Below are 14,413 nucleotides of genomic sequence, written 5' to 3'. Positions count from 1 at the left end.
AGGTTTCACTCAAAATTAGTTTCAACAGCTCCCTTAACGCGTTTCCTGACAGATAATTCTGTATGAAGTGAAGCCTTGCTGCATGCTCTACAACCCCTTTTGAAGCGGTTTCCCAAATCATACACTTGAATAAACTCATTACTTACAATGTATCCATTTTACTCTTTTTTATTAAGAAACATCCCATTACAAGTTGTTTTTTAAACAAGCTGTTGTGGTACAGTATTGGGTCAAGTTCAAACAGCCGATTTCCCTTTCATACAATGGGTCAGTTTTATGTGTGACCTCCTTAAAATACTTTGATGTTGTGTTGAGCGCCCTCATAACTTGATCCATCTTTTACCGAATCAGCCACTCAGGACAAAGATCCAAGGACACATTTTCCAGCCTCTTGCTCCACAGAACACAGCATTATCCTGGAGATAATCCCGATGTGTTTAATCACCCAAGTAACAAACAACTTCAGCGAGGACGAGGCATCAAATGTTTGACACCTGAAAGGGACATCACTTTATTAAACTGTGATGAACTTTTTCTCACTTTGTGGGGATTTGTCGTTGAGTAATAGGGAATTAAACCTTTCAGGTCAATAGTTGGGAGATCTATGTTGTTAGTAGTTGTAGTAAATCAACACGATTTTATAATCCATGAACAATTCTCAAACAGCACTTGACACATCTGTTATGCAATGGCATTGTCAGAGCCATCAATGGTGGCTTTTCAGGGGAATTTCTCCGACTACGTTGCAAGCTTCAGTTACAAATGAGTCCTGTTTGTCCAGCAAGTTTGTCCCTTGACTCTGACATCCAACTGAGGAAATGTGAGTGAGTGTGTTAGATGCTGTTTTCAGAAAAACTAATTAACTGATTAAAAGTGTTCTAATTATAGAATCATGTTACAAGGAAGAATGTCAAGCAGGAATTATTAATTGACATACATATTTGGACAATCTGACTTTACATGCAAATACTTTCAAAAGCTATTGTGAAAGTTGGCAGGTGCTTGTCGACCACTACCAGCATAAACCATCATAACAGTGACTTGGCTCTGAACTTATGTCATTGGATATTGATTATCATGACCAATGTGGAGTCCAGGAGACGTTTCAGTGGAGTCCAGGAGAGGTTTCAATGCCAATCAGTCAATATCATAGACAATAGACCAATCAAAAACACCCAATAATAACTATGTATAAATCTAAATTGCAGGAAATGTTCAGTTCGAAGGTGGGTGATTTGGTGGGGGTTGAGGATTGTATGGGTGCTGGAGGGTGAGACTGAAGTTTGGGGGGTGCTGGAGATGGTTGTTGGGTGTGGTGCTGGAGGGTATGATATGGGTATGGGGGTGGGGTTTGGTGGGGGAGGTTGTGGGTGAGGGGTTTAGGAAGCATTTAAACAAGAGCCATGTTTCAAACCCCAGGATGTGGGGAGAGGTAGGGTGGACGGGTCAGGGAGTGGGTAGGGTGGATGGGTCAGGGGAGAGGGGTAGGGTGGATGGGGCAGGGGAGCCGGCAGGGTGGATGGGTCAGGGAGTGGGCACGGGTGGAGAGGGTCAGCGGGCCAGGTGGGTTGGGTGGATGGGTCAGGGGAGGGGGTAGGGTGGATGGGTCAAGGGAGTGTGCAGGGTGGATGGGTCAGGGGAGAGGGTAGGGTGGACTGGTCAGGGGAGTGGGCAGGGTGGATGGGGGGTCAGCGGAGTGGGTTGGGTGGATGGGTCAGGGATGGGTGGGTAGGGTGGACCGGGTCAGGGGAGGGGCAGGGCAGGGTGGGGGAGGGGGCAGGGTGGGGGGCAGGGTGGGGTAGAGGGGCAGGGGGAGGCAGGGTGGATGAGGCAGGAGGGGGTCAGGGGGGTGGATGGGGCAGGGGGCAGGGTGGGCAGGGTGGACGGGGGGAGGCAGGGGAGTGGGCAGGGTGGATGGGTCAGCATATGTGATGTCTACCGATGATGACAAAAATCATGCCAACCCACCAAGTTTCTCCACAATGACCCCCAATTACGAGCCAGTTATGTAAGTGAGTATTTCTATGGTCAGGTAGGCAGCTCCCTACATGCTGCTCCTGGGGTGGGGTAGATTCACCATGACCCCAGGGGCCACTTATACCTACAATGTCCAGTAAATCCATTAAGGGGACATATTCATCCCCAGATTACCCACTGTGAGGTGACCAGGGTCACACCTACCTACAGGCAACGTGATAAACACGTCAGACAACTCGGTATTGTGCCATGACAGACTGATTCAGACTCGGTTTGGTCTGAAGCAGCAGGATATTATACAGTGGAAGAACAGTTTACAGGATTATCTACAGCTCCAACTGTAAGTGGAAGGGTCTACAGGATGTGTCACACTGCTCCTTAACAGAATTCATCAAGCCAAAATTAATCATTATATTTTCTCAAATTTATTTTTCTGTAAAAGATGTTTTCCCATACATATTGTTCAATACTTGCTAAAACAAAGGCATTTTAGCATACCTATTGTTCAATACTTGCTCTTACCAAGATGTTTTCCCATACTTATTGTTTAATATTTAATCTTAAAAACAGTTTTCCTCACAATTATTGTTCAATACTTGATCTAATGAAGATATTTTCCCATACTTATTGTTCAGTATGTGTACTTACAGAGACAACACTTTCTTGAAAGGGACCCATGAAGGTCCAGGTTAGAATATTGATCTTCCGTAACCCACGCTTGTCGTAAGAGGCAACTTACGGGATCGGGTGGTCAGGCTCGCTGACTTGGCTGACACATGTCATCGGTTCCCAATTGCTCAGATCGATGCTCATGATGTTGATCACTGGATTGTCTGGTCCAGACTCGATTATTTACACACTGCAGCCATATAGCTAGAATATTGCTGAGTGCGGCGTAAAACTAAACTCACTCACTCACTCACTTTCTCGAAAGGTCATTGGATGCTTGTGATAAAGTTTGTGATAATGTTTCAAGGTACAGTTGAATTTAAAGCAGTTAGCAACTCACAAGAAGTTAAACATATCTGAAGCCTCGTATTACAGTAGTTAATGGCTTGTCCTGACAGATTACCAGATTAGTGAAATGAATATATATCTCTGTAACTAACTCATTTAGTTTTCCAAGCCTCTCAGTTTAATGAGTTCAAGTAGAATACGGTAATACCCCCCTCCCTCATACATCCACCCCTTTAGTATGTTTATTCATACAGAAACAAATATTATTTACAAAATGCCCCATGTATCAAATTAAAGAATCTCACAAAATGTATGTTGAAATCCAGTGTTATTACCATGAAATAGACACACGTACATTTGAACTGAAACACCTCGTAAACCGACATACCCCATTTAATAATAATCTCAGCAAGACAAATTGATCATTTTCATAATTCTGAGTGCCCATAAAATAAAGTACGGTGGAGAATATGAGTCTGTCTGTTGAAAACCACGTCTTGTAATTGTTCAACACCAACAGATCAAAGCAGAATATTCCACCCACTTGTGCTGTAATAGATGTCATGTTGGGTAAATCTACCTGTGGACTGGGGGAGGACATTGTGGAGTCTGGGATATTGCTGTTTCTAGGTGCAAAGCAATAAACACGTCTCAATATACTACTTTCCTACTGTGGACACATGGAAGCATGGCTACGATGTGTGTTCTGTTGATCGAGGGGTACATAGGACATTGATAAATGAACAATAGTGTTGTGCTGGATTGAACAATTAATTTGTTGGATTATTGGTATTGGCTTATTTCTGGAAATCATGTGTTCTTAAATCACTTAAATCACTTTAAGAACAAACTCCAGATCCAGAAGGCATATTTAGCACCAGGATGTTTGAACTCCTGCTTATTAACATATAGACTCACAATAATCCGAGGGAGGGTGCGGATTGTGTAAGGGAGGGGTTAATTGTATACGGCATGGGTGGATTGTATAAGGGAGGGGTGGATTGTACAAGGGATGGGTGGATTGTATAAGGGATGGGTGGATTGTATAACGGATGGGTGGATTGTATAAGGGATGGGTGGATTGTATAAAGGAGGGGTGGATTGTATAAGGGAGGGGTGGATTGTATAAGGAATGGGTGGATTGTATAAAGGATGGGTGGATTGTATAAGGGAGGGGTTGATTGTATAAGGGATGGGTGGATTGTATAAAGGAGGGGTTGATTGTATAAGGGAGGGTGGATTGTATAAAGGAGGGTGGATTGTATAAGGGATGGGTGGATTGTATAAGGGAGGGTGGATTGTATAAGGGAGGAGTGGAATTGTATAAAGGGATGGGTGGATTGTATAAAGGATGGGGGTGGATTGTATAAAGGAGGGGTGGATTGTATAAGGAGGGGTGGATTGTATAAAGGAGGGTGGATTGTATAAAGGGAGGGGTGGATTGTATAAAGGATGGGTGGATTGTATAAGGGAGGGTGGATTGTGTAAGGGAGGGGTGGATTGTATAAAGCATGGGTAGATTGTATAAGGAATGGGTGGATTGTACAAGGGATGGGTGGATTGTATAAGGAGGGGTGGATTGTATAAGGGAGGGGTGGATTGTATAAGGGAGGGGTGGTTTGTATAAAGCATGGGTAGATTGCATAAGGAATGGGTGGATTGTACAAGGGATGGGTGGATTGTATAAGGAGGGGTGGATTGTATAAGGGAGGAGTGGATTGTACAAGGGATGGGTGGATTGTATAAGGGAGGGGTGAATTGTATAAGGGAGGGGTGGATTGTATAAGGAGTGGTGGATTGTGTAAGGGAGGGGTGGACTCAGAGAAGCAGGGGGTAGGTTCTGTGTACAAAGGGGTGGCACAAGCATGACAGGCAAACGTATGGGACCATGGGCAATACGTGAGTACCGATTGCCGAGCCAAGTGGAGACATCGATGCTCCAGACATCAATTATCTCCCTTGGAGGCCACGCATTAGATTTTCCATGGATGAACAGTAAGTAACTATGAACATCAGAACTTGAAAGCCCAACTGATGACCGGCAACACTGTTTGAATATTCATCAAGCATTATGGCATATATTTCTTATCTGTAAATATTTCAACAAACAAGTCACTTTGTTGATAGGTTTGTTGATACGGCCAAGTATCATCAGATATTTATGAGTTTTTTGAGGTTTGTCCTGAAGTGGGCACTTTCCATATTAATATATTCACTGATGGTACAACAGTTTCTTATCCAACATCAGCTGTTATAGGAGATATCGCACAGGTGTGATCAAACATTGTTCTGAATACCAGGTGGTAGAAGCTGTATATTAAATCTGATACACTATAATTCGATTTTCACATTCACGTTTACTGGAAACAAATTTCCTTAATTTCCTTAAAATAATGCACTGACATAACTGTAATACCAAACAGTTTGGTGAGTCAAGAAATGGTTTCTATATTGTATTAATAAAATATACTAAAAAGGGGATCCAGAGACAAAATTCATTTTCAGAAACTGATAATCCAGATTTGTATCACATGTGATATAAAGCATATTGCACTTGATATACGGTATACCACATGTGATATACAGCATATTGCACTTGATATACGGTATACCGCATGTGATATACAGCATATTGCACTTGATATAAGGTATACCGCATGTGATATACAGCATATTGCACTTGATATACGGTATACCACATGTGATATACAGCATATTGCACTTGATATACGGTATACCGCATGTGATGTATGCCAGATATTCTGGACTTTCCTGGGTTGTAGTGGGTATATTGTTTCAGGCTCAGTATGACAGACACAGACGGCAGGGGAGACATATCCCTGTAATCATTATGGGCAGATTTGATTGTAAGGATGAAGTGAACTTAATGATACATACAATTCAACTGACAATTTGTTTGTTACTCATAATTTCATACTGACTATTTACTGCACAACAGATATATTACACCCCCTGGCAGTTCTAATTTGGAGTCAGTCATATCAAGTCATGCTAGTCGTTACTGATTGGCTGAACAGGCAGTTACAGTCATTGTACCCCAGCCATGAGGCTGTTACTAGTGATATAATCACTGGATTGTCTGGTCAGGGCGGGTTAGTCATTGTACCCTAGCCATGAGGCTGTTGCTGGTGATATAATCACAGGATTGTCTGGTCAAGGCGTTACAGTCATTGTACCCCAGCCATGAGGCTGTTACTGGTGATATAATCACTGGATTGTCTGGTCAGGGAGTTACAGTCATTGTACGCCAGCCATGAGGACTGGTGCTGGTGATATAATCACAGGATTGTCTGGTCAGGGAGTTACAGTCATTGTACCCCAGCCATGAGGCTGTTACTGGTGATATAATCACTGGATTGTCTGGTCAGGGCGTTACAGTCATTGTACCCCAGCCATGAGGCTGTTACTGGTGATATAATCACTGGATTGTCTGGTCCATTGTCAGACTCATCGTACAGCTGGAATATAGTATTCTGAGTGCATAGTTACACAACAAACAAACAAACAAATAAACAAACAAACAAACAATGGCAGCCTCTGCTTTACGGCTTGAAGCAAGATCACCAGTATATTAGAATAAGATTACTTCTCCTCAGAATATAAATAGCAGTTTCGGAATAACTGGTCACGTCACTCTATCTTGAAATAAATTCTGTATAAATACATCAACTTTTATTGTTTATCAATTCATTATTGACTGTAGGTTATGCAACACTGCAGCTAAAATATTAAACACCAAGTCCCATCACTACTGCCAAGCTTCCATTGCCAAGCTGGGTTTGGAAACTTGTTCAAAGAATAATCAGAGTGCCTCTTTCAGACTGACTTGTCCAGCTGCCCTGTACTGGTGCTATGGCAGAGCTGGGTTACACCTGGGTTCATCACCTGACTATTAGCAATGGTGACAATAAACAACTATAACTTTGAGCTGGCTCTCCAGGTAATAATGACAAACGCATGACCAGAGAAGCACAGTCCGGCCTTCAGCCTAAGGTGAAAATAGTAAATGTTCATTAGTCTTAAGTGTACTTAATTCTGAATATGTCGGTAGAAGCAATATTCTGTACTATGGTGGCACTAACTCTGTTCTCATGCCCAATATTGAAAACGACAAATTTCATATTCTGCAACAATTTCCAGCACTATATAATCTCATTTTACTTTGATGTCATAATACCACAGCTTCTCTCACCTCAACATAGCACCTCCTTTACAAACTTCCTTTTTAAATTTAAATTTTTCCATAAAATCATCTGAACTGTAAAATACGGAAGCTATTTGTAATAAAAATGCTTTTATGGTGTCCTATAATGGTGTACATTATGTCTCCCAATTGTCGTGTTATAAAGAGTGTTTATCACTTTCAAGCCATTCCACGATGATGGCTATGGATGATAGGTAGTGCTATGAAATGCCAGAGGGGGTTCTTTATTGGAGCTTATGATGTTACAGGGTAACGATCGACCCCCAGTGGTGCCATCCTCTTGTGAGGAGGGGAGACGGACAATCGGGTATTGGTTCGGCGCCTTCGCATCAAGTGTCAATGATGTGTGATAGGAAAGTGTTGGTATATGCATATATTATGATTTGAAGTATAACCGCAGCAAATTAAGTATTTGTTTATTGCTTTTGTTCAAAATGGAGATTATCACAACAAAACCTTTATCATGAAATAGAATTTCTAAAGCAAGGTCTTGTGTGGATGATCTATGTATGGGTATATCCTCTGAGCATCAAAGCTGGGTTCAAATTTAACTTCTGTCTGTAATCCATGAGTTCAAGGTCACATGACCCTTTTGGAAACATGACTATCTCTCATGAGAGTACTACAAAAATATATCCAAACCACCAAAATATTGACTTTTCAGACATTTGAAGTTATGAAAAATGAAACTGTTCAGTGATCAATCTTGTATGTTTCTGTCTTTTGACTTTGGGTACATTTCTGTGTACAGAAAGATACCTGGGCTACACACCTGTCGTACCTGTGCCGACAACGACCCCACAATGGCAGAAGGTTTGGGTACATTTCTGTGTACAGAAAGATACCTGGGCTACACATCTGTCGTACCTGTGCCGACAACGACCCTACAATGGCAGAAAGTGTCACTGTACAGCAGATGAATGATGAGAGTCCCCTGATGACGTCATGGAGGATGTGGTTGAATCGCTGGTTGTTACAGAGTTGGGAGTACAATGTATCTGGGTTTTACTCATTATAGTCTGACTTTGATTGATCGTTGACTTCTGATGTAAAATAAGGCTAATGTAGACATTGAGAGATTTGCCTCTCTCGACAGCATGAGCATCAGTCTACACACCTGGTATACACGATGACATGCACCACCATCCCATCCCATCCCATCCCATCCCAGCCCAGCCCAGCCCCCAGCCCAGCCCAGCCCAGCAGCCCAGCCCAGCCCAGCAGCCCAGCCCAGCCCAGCCAAGCCCAGCAGCCAAGCCCAGCCCAGCCCAGCAGTCACCTCCATGGCAAGCATGGGTTGAAGTAGAGTGAGTGAGTGAGTTGAGTTTTACACTGCACTCAGCAATATTCCAGCTATATGGCGGCGGTCTGTAAATAATCGAATCTGGACCAGACAATCCAGTGATCAACAGCATGAGCATCAGTCTGCGCAATTGGGATACGATAACATGTGTCAACCATGTCACAGAGTCTCACCACTCGATCCCGTTAGTCGCCTCTTATGACAAGCATGGGCTGCTGAAGGCCAATATTCTAACCCGGACCTTCACGGTCGGGTTGAAGGAGAAGATGTATATGTTTATGTAGATGTATACTCAGTGTATATGAAGCAAATACACAATTGTGCCTAATTTCTTCAGGAGTATATTTGATAATGAAATCATCAGGCTCATTAACAGCTCCACCCAAATTCAAACATGTTCAGAACAGGCTGCAGGGCATGGACGTTACGCCAGGGGTTGGATAATAATGTGGAGAATGTTATTGGTTCCACTAATGACCTCATCTCCAGACACGACACAAGCAGAACATCACCTGTACACATCTCCACCATTGTGTGGCCGTCATGTGCCGGGAGTCTGTACATGACAGTCTGCATGTCGTGTGGCACATCACCTGGCCGGTCACACAATAGCCAATCACTCACTGTCTTGTTATTCACTGCGACACTATTGTTTGTGCGAGACTGCCATCAGTGCGGGCCTATTGTTCCCAGAGTGCATCTCTTGCCATGACAGTTAGGTATCTGCTGGTTTAACCTCATCAGATTCCAATTACTTCCAGGTCAATGTTTGACCTCTGAGATCAGAACATGTTCAGACTGACTTCATTCGTGTTGGACGTGAATGAATAATGTCTCATAAAATATGTCTACCTTTCAGTAATTCACTAAAATATTAATTAAGCACCATTAGAAAAAATGACCCAGCATTCATCTTCATATTTTGTTCCAGACAAATTATACACTTGCATATTTTCTACCTGGCATTCTTAAACACCTTACGTCTTGTGAGTCCTTCATATAATTTTCATTACATTTCTGCTTGTTATTCCTTATGTAATTTGTATCAGCAAACGATCAAAATCAATAACTCAGCGGCATATTATTTTATTTTATTATTATAGGATATTTATATAGCGCACATATCCACGCACTAGTGCATGCTCATATATGTTTTTAATCCGAGTCATATTTATTTCCTTGCTGACTAGCAACATACTTCAAATAAAATATCACTTCAAAAGAATTAGAAACATGGATAATTTTTTAAAATGTATTTAATGTTCATAAAATAAAATATCTGGATAAAATCCAAGAACATTTATGTAAATATTAACCCCTGGAAGGCAAGAATGCTTACCAGTTGTTTCAGACAGGTGTGAAAGAGTCCATGACGATCCAATGACATGGAGAAACAGCCACTTCTTCTGGAGTGACATGTGATCTACGAGGACATACGGCGACATACTGTTCCTCATCCTCATCACTTATAAGTCAATTATGGATCAAATCCCACACATCTATCATACACATAATCATATTTCAAACAGCACCTGCCTATGTATCGACTTACAAACTCCAAGAGCCTGTCCAAATTTGTCACTCAAAAATAATCCCTGCTTTGACCTCTCATACCCGAGTCCCTGAAAGTCAATGGAGAGTCTTATCTTCATCATCGGACAACATACAAGTCAAAACCATCAGCTGTCTAATTCTGTGGATCAAAAACATTTTTCATCATCTGATACATATCTGGACAATGCAGACGGAGGGACGTATCATTATTAATCCTGGGGATGATATCAGCTCGGGAGAAACATGGAGAGATTAATGACAGAGGTGAAATAACACATTATTCACGCCCTGCGATAAACACCGGACATCATAAACACCTTGGTATTCAGGAATGAATATGTCTCGTATCGCACCATTGTCTGACCGATCTGATGACCAGGTAGCATTGTACGGCCAACTGCCCACCACCTCTACCCACAATGCACTTCACAACTGACCACAATGCAGGACAATGGACATGAGTGACCATGATATGGTGGACAAGATGACCGAGGCAGCCCTCTGTTGTGGGGAATGTTTGCTAGGTATGGTGATATAGACTGTCCAATATGTTCTCCCTGACCGGCCTGGGGCACTCTGATGGGCATCCGGCGTCTGGCGTACACGTGTCATGATCTGGCCGAGGGTCAAGCTCTGTCTGGGATACAGACAAATTATGATGTGTGAGGGTGGTGATGGTTGGAAGATGGTAGATATATGGGATGGTACTGTCTGTCATCACACTAGGGGGACAGGCCTGGAGGGAGGGGTGTATAGAGGGGTGGGGTGAAATGCCAGTGCACATGGATAAAGTGTGGAGTACTGTCCTGGAGACCTGTCACAAGTATGTCTAACTTCTCACACATACCTTGTCCTGTGCCATTACTCTGGAATCCATATTTTGATTTTCTTTTAACCAAAGCCTTGGCAAGTCTACATCTAACTGAAGCTTTTACACTTTCCTGGACTCAACAGCAGACAATGAAAGATTCTGCTGACAAAAAATGATTTAATGTTATTTTGAATTAATATTTTCATGGACTGTTTCATAGTCTACAGAAAAACCTGCTACAAACAAATTACTTCTTCACCTCCATCTTGGTTCCTTACTATTATATAGAGATAAAAGATATAAAAACAAAAACAATTTAAACTTTTTTCACTTCAGACAGAAAATAATATCCATACTCTGAACTCTGTCACCTTGTTGTCCGAACATGCAAATACCAATTATTTTCTTTTTGTAGAACTTGAAATAGGTGAACACTGGCATCACACTTATGTGGGAAAAGTACATTTCCCACACAGATATATGTCAGTGAACTGGCGTGTTATGATGAGACTACAACAAACAGTATCATCAAGTGTTAAGAATATAAGTTCCACAGAATAGAGGGGCAGAGGGACAGTCTACTACTTCAAGTGTTTGCTCTGATGCCACAGGCCCTAGTTTAATTCCTTACATTGGTACACTGTGGGTCCCCTGCCATAGTATTGATGGATTATTGCTAAAATACTCACTCACTCACTCACCCACCCACCCACTCACTCACTCAATCACCCACCCACTCACTCAATCACTCACTCACCCACTCACTCACTCACTCACTCACCCACTCACTCACTCACTGCTGTGCCTGTTCCAGGAACAGAGTCCATGTTCCATGAGGTGATGTTAACACATGCCATATCTGTCCATCAACTCTGGGAGACGACAAGTCTGTGGTAATCACAGGCTTATCTGCCACACTTTGATTCTAAAGTTTGTCCACAGTCTTCCAAATATGTCAATAGCGACGCCTCCTATTGACATTCTCTGCCATGTTTGATGTAAACCCACAAACATCAGAGGCACCCACTCTCACTCACTTACTTACTCACTCACTCACTCACTCATAGAAATCAATGGCCATGTTTCCCAAGGGCATCATCAAGCCAGCACAGCTCTTAAGCATACGTTCTTCCTTAATCAACTCTTCCCTTGAGAGCTGGCAATTTCAAATTTTAACACAAGAATTATCCAAAACTAATAAACATTGCTCCATTTTCAACATATTCCAATGATGAGAAAATTGTTAATTAGAAATATTCCACAGGTCAGACTTGTAATGATGGACGTCTGCCAATCATCTCTGGAGTAATTACTGATATGTCAGAGTTCAACAAGTCCGTCCACATATAGCTGGAACCAGTTACAGACTTGACCAGTCCAGATGTGACCATCATCACCATAAACATGTTTAACACACCTTTAGGTCGTTACAGGTGAGTCTGGACAATGGGATGGACGGATACGGTCTGAGCAGTCATTGTCCGAGTCCACTTCAAAGAGTAGAGATAATGGACTGGACCTTTGTGATATGTGTGTCATCCATTAATTAATGCGACTGTGAATACCAGACTGATATCATCAAAGGATTTCATGGTTGTTGAGCCTACCCAGAGGCAGATTCGGGATTTTCATTCAAATAGATGTTAGAAATGTAGGAAACGATAGTAGGATACTGTAGAGATTCATGATTGAAGAGAAAACAGTTAGTTTATCTATATCTCATATAATATAGAACAAACTTTATGGATAACAACTTCTTTTTATTTTTTCTTTAAGTTGAGTGCATAAGCATCATTATGTTTACAAAATCTACAGATTTCTTGTACCGTTGTCAAGCATAAGCATCATTATGCTTGACAACGGTACAAGAATCTGTATCGAAACGTCGCACTCACAAATAAAAAGAAGTCATTATGCTTGACAACGGTACAAGAATCTGTATCGAAACGTCGCACTCACGAATAAAAAGAAGTTGTTATCCATAAAGTTTGTTCTATATTGTACTTCCCAACTTCTAAAATGCCACTCAAAGAAGTATATCTCATATGCAATGAAAATGAACATCATGTATACAATAGAAGCACCCCTCACCAAGACATCACTTCATACCCATCAAGCATCACCCCACCCAGAATCCTCACTCATCGGTTACACCCACAGATATCTCCAGGTTTGGAAACACCTAACCCGTTCTTATCATTCTAAAACTGTTCACAGCAGAAAGTCACTCACTTTGGAGTGGTGGGGTAGTCCAGTGGTTAAAGCGTTTGTTTATCATGCTGAGGACCTGGGTTTGATTCCCCACATGGGTACAATGTGTGAAGCCAATTTCTGGTGTCCACTGCCGAGATATTGCTGAAATATTGCTAAAAGTGGCGTAAAACCAAACTCACTCACTCATCCCTCCCAACCCTCACCATTTTTCTCCTACCTTAAACAGTACACCCACAAGATCTCACCTCTTCATCCCACCCCAAGCAAACCTCCTCCAGGTTCCTTATTCATCCATTACCTTACAAGACCTGATTGTTATTCTTAGTCCCCTGCTGTTGTAACGTTGCTGAAGAGAATGCAACTGCCAAAAAATACAAAATGTCACCAACTAACAAAGATGTCTCCCAAAATGTTTACATTCCAATCTGCACATCAAGACGGTAATGTTTCCCTTCATTCAAAACTTCAATCTTCTCTGCCCAATACTTCAAGGAAAATGGATGTCACTCTTTTCAATTTCATCACCAGAATTTCACAAAAGATTTCAAAATGATCAAACAATTGAAAGGCCATTTCATGAACCTGCCTTAGAAAACAAGTCCATCACTCTGAGTCTAAGCACCATCAAACTGCCATATCGTACAAAGCTTACCACTTCAACAGCAATAATTACGTAAATGACTCACAAACCAACAGCACCATAAACACATTGAATTTTCTACACCGCTGGCCATGCACACCAAATGTCTTGAGCCATTGCAAAGTGCCGCCATCATTGTTTCATGATTACAAAGGCATCATGGGTAATATATACACGATAATTTTATGGACAAGGTTCTTAAAGAGCAAGACGAGGTACCCTGGGGTAAATTAGTCCTGACTGAGATTACTTCAGGTCAGTTCATGTCAAGGCTCCTTCCTTATGGTTGCATGTATTATCGGTTGAGTGGACAGTAGTATCATGGTCAGTGAGCCCGACAGTAGTTGACAGGACAGTAGCATGGTCGAGTTGACGATACATTGCTGGGTGGATGGAAGACATGAGAGTGACCAGCAATCTTTCAGTCTTTTTGCAGCAATGGCAGCAAAAATTAAGCAACAGCAGCAACTTTGGGCCAACATTTACCTTGTAACTGCAACTTTGCAACAACATTTCAGCACCTACAGTACTGACAGCAATTCACAGTAAGATTTTAACAGCTACTTCCAATGACAGCAACTCTTAAGCTAGTCTTTTAAGAGACCCAGAAATAAATATTTCAAATGCATCCAACATAGGTTAATAATAGTTGGGAAGACTAAATTAATCCAGTTTCAATGTGTGAATTACAAAGGAATCACTGGATTATTATTACACTTTATCAAAAAATGT

This window comes from Haliotis rubra, unplaced genomic scaffold (genome assembly GCF_003918875.1).
Source record: "Haliotis rubra isolate DU_JTF1 unplaced genomic scaffold, ASM391887v1 Scf600, whole genome shotgun sequence".
Lineage (NCBI taxonomy): Eukaryota > Metazoa > Mollusca > Gastropoda > Lepetellida > Haliotidae > Haliotis > Haliotis rubra.
The sequence above is the reverse complement of the archived record's forward strand: the minus strand, read 5'-3'. Positions refer to the sequence as shown.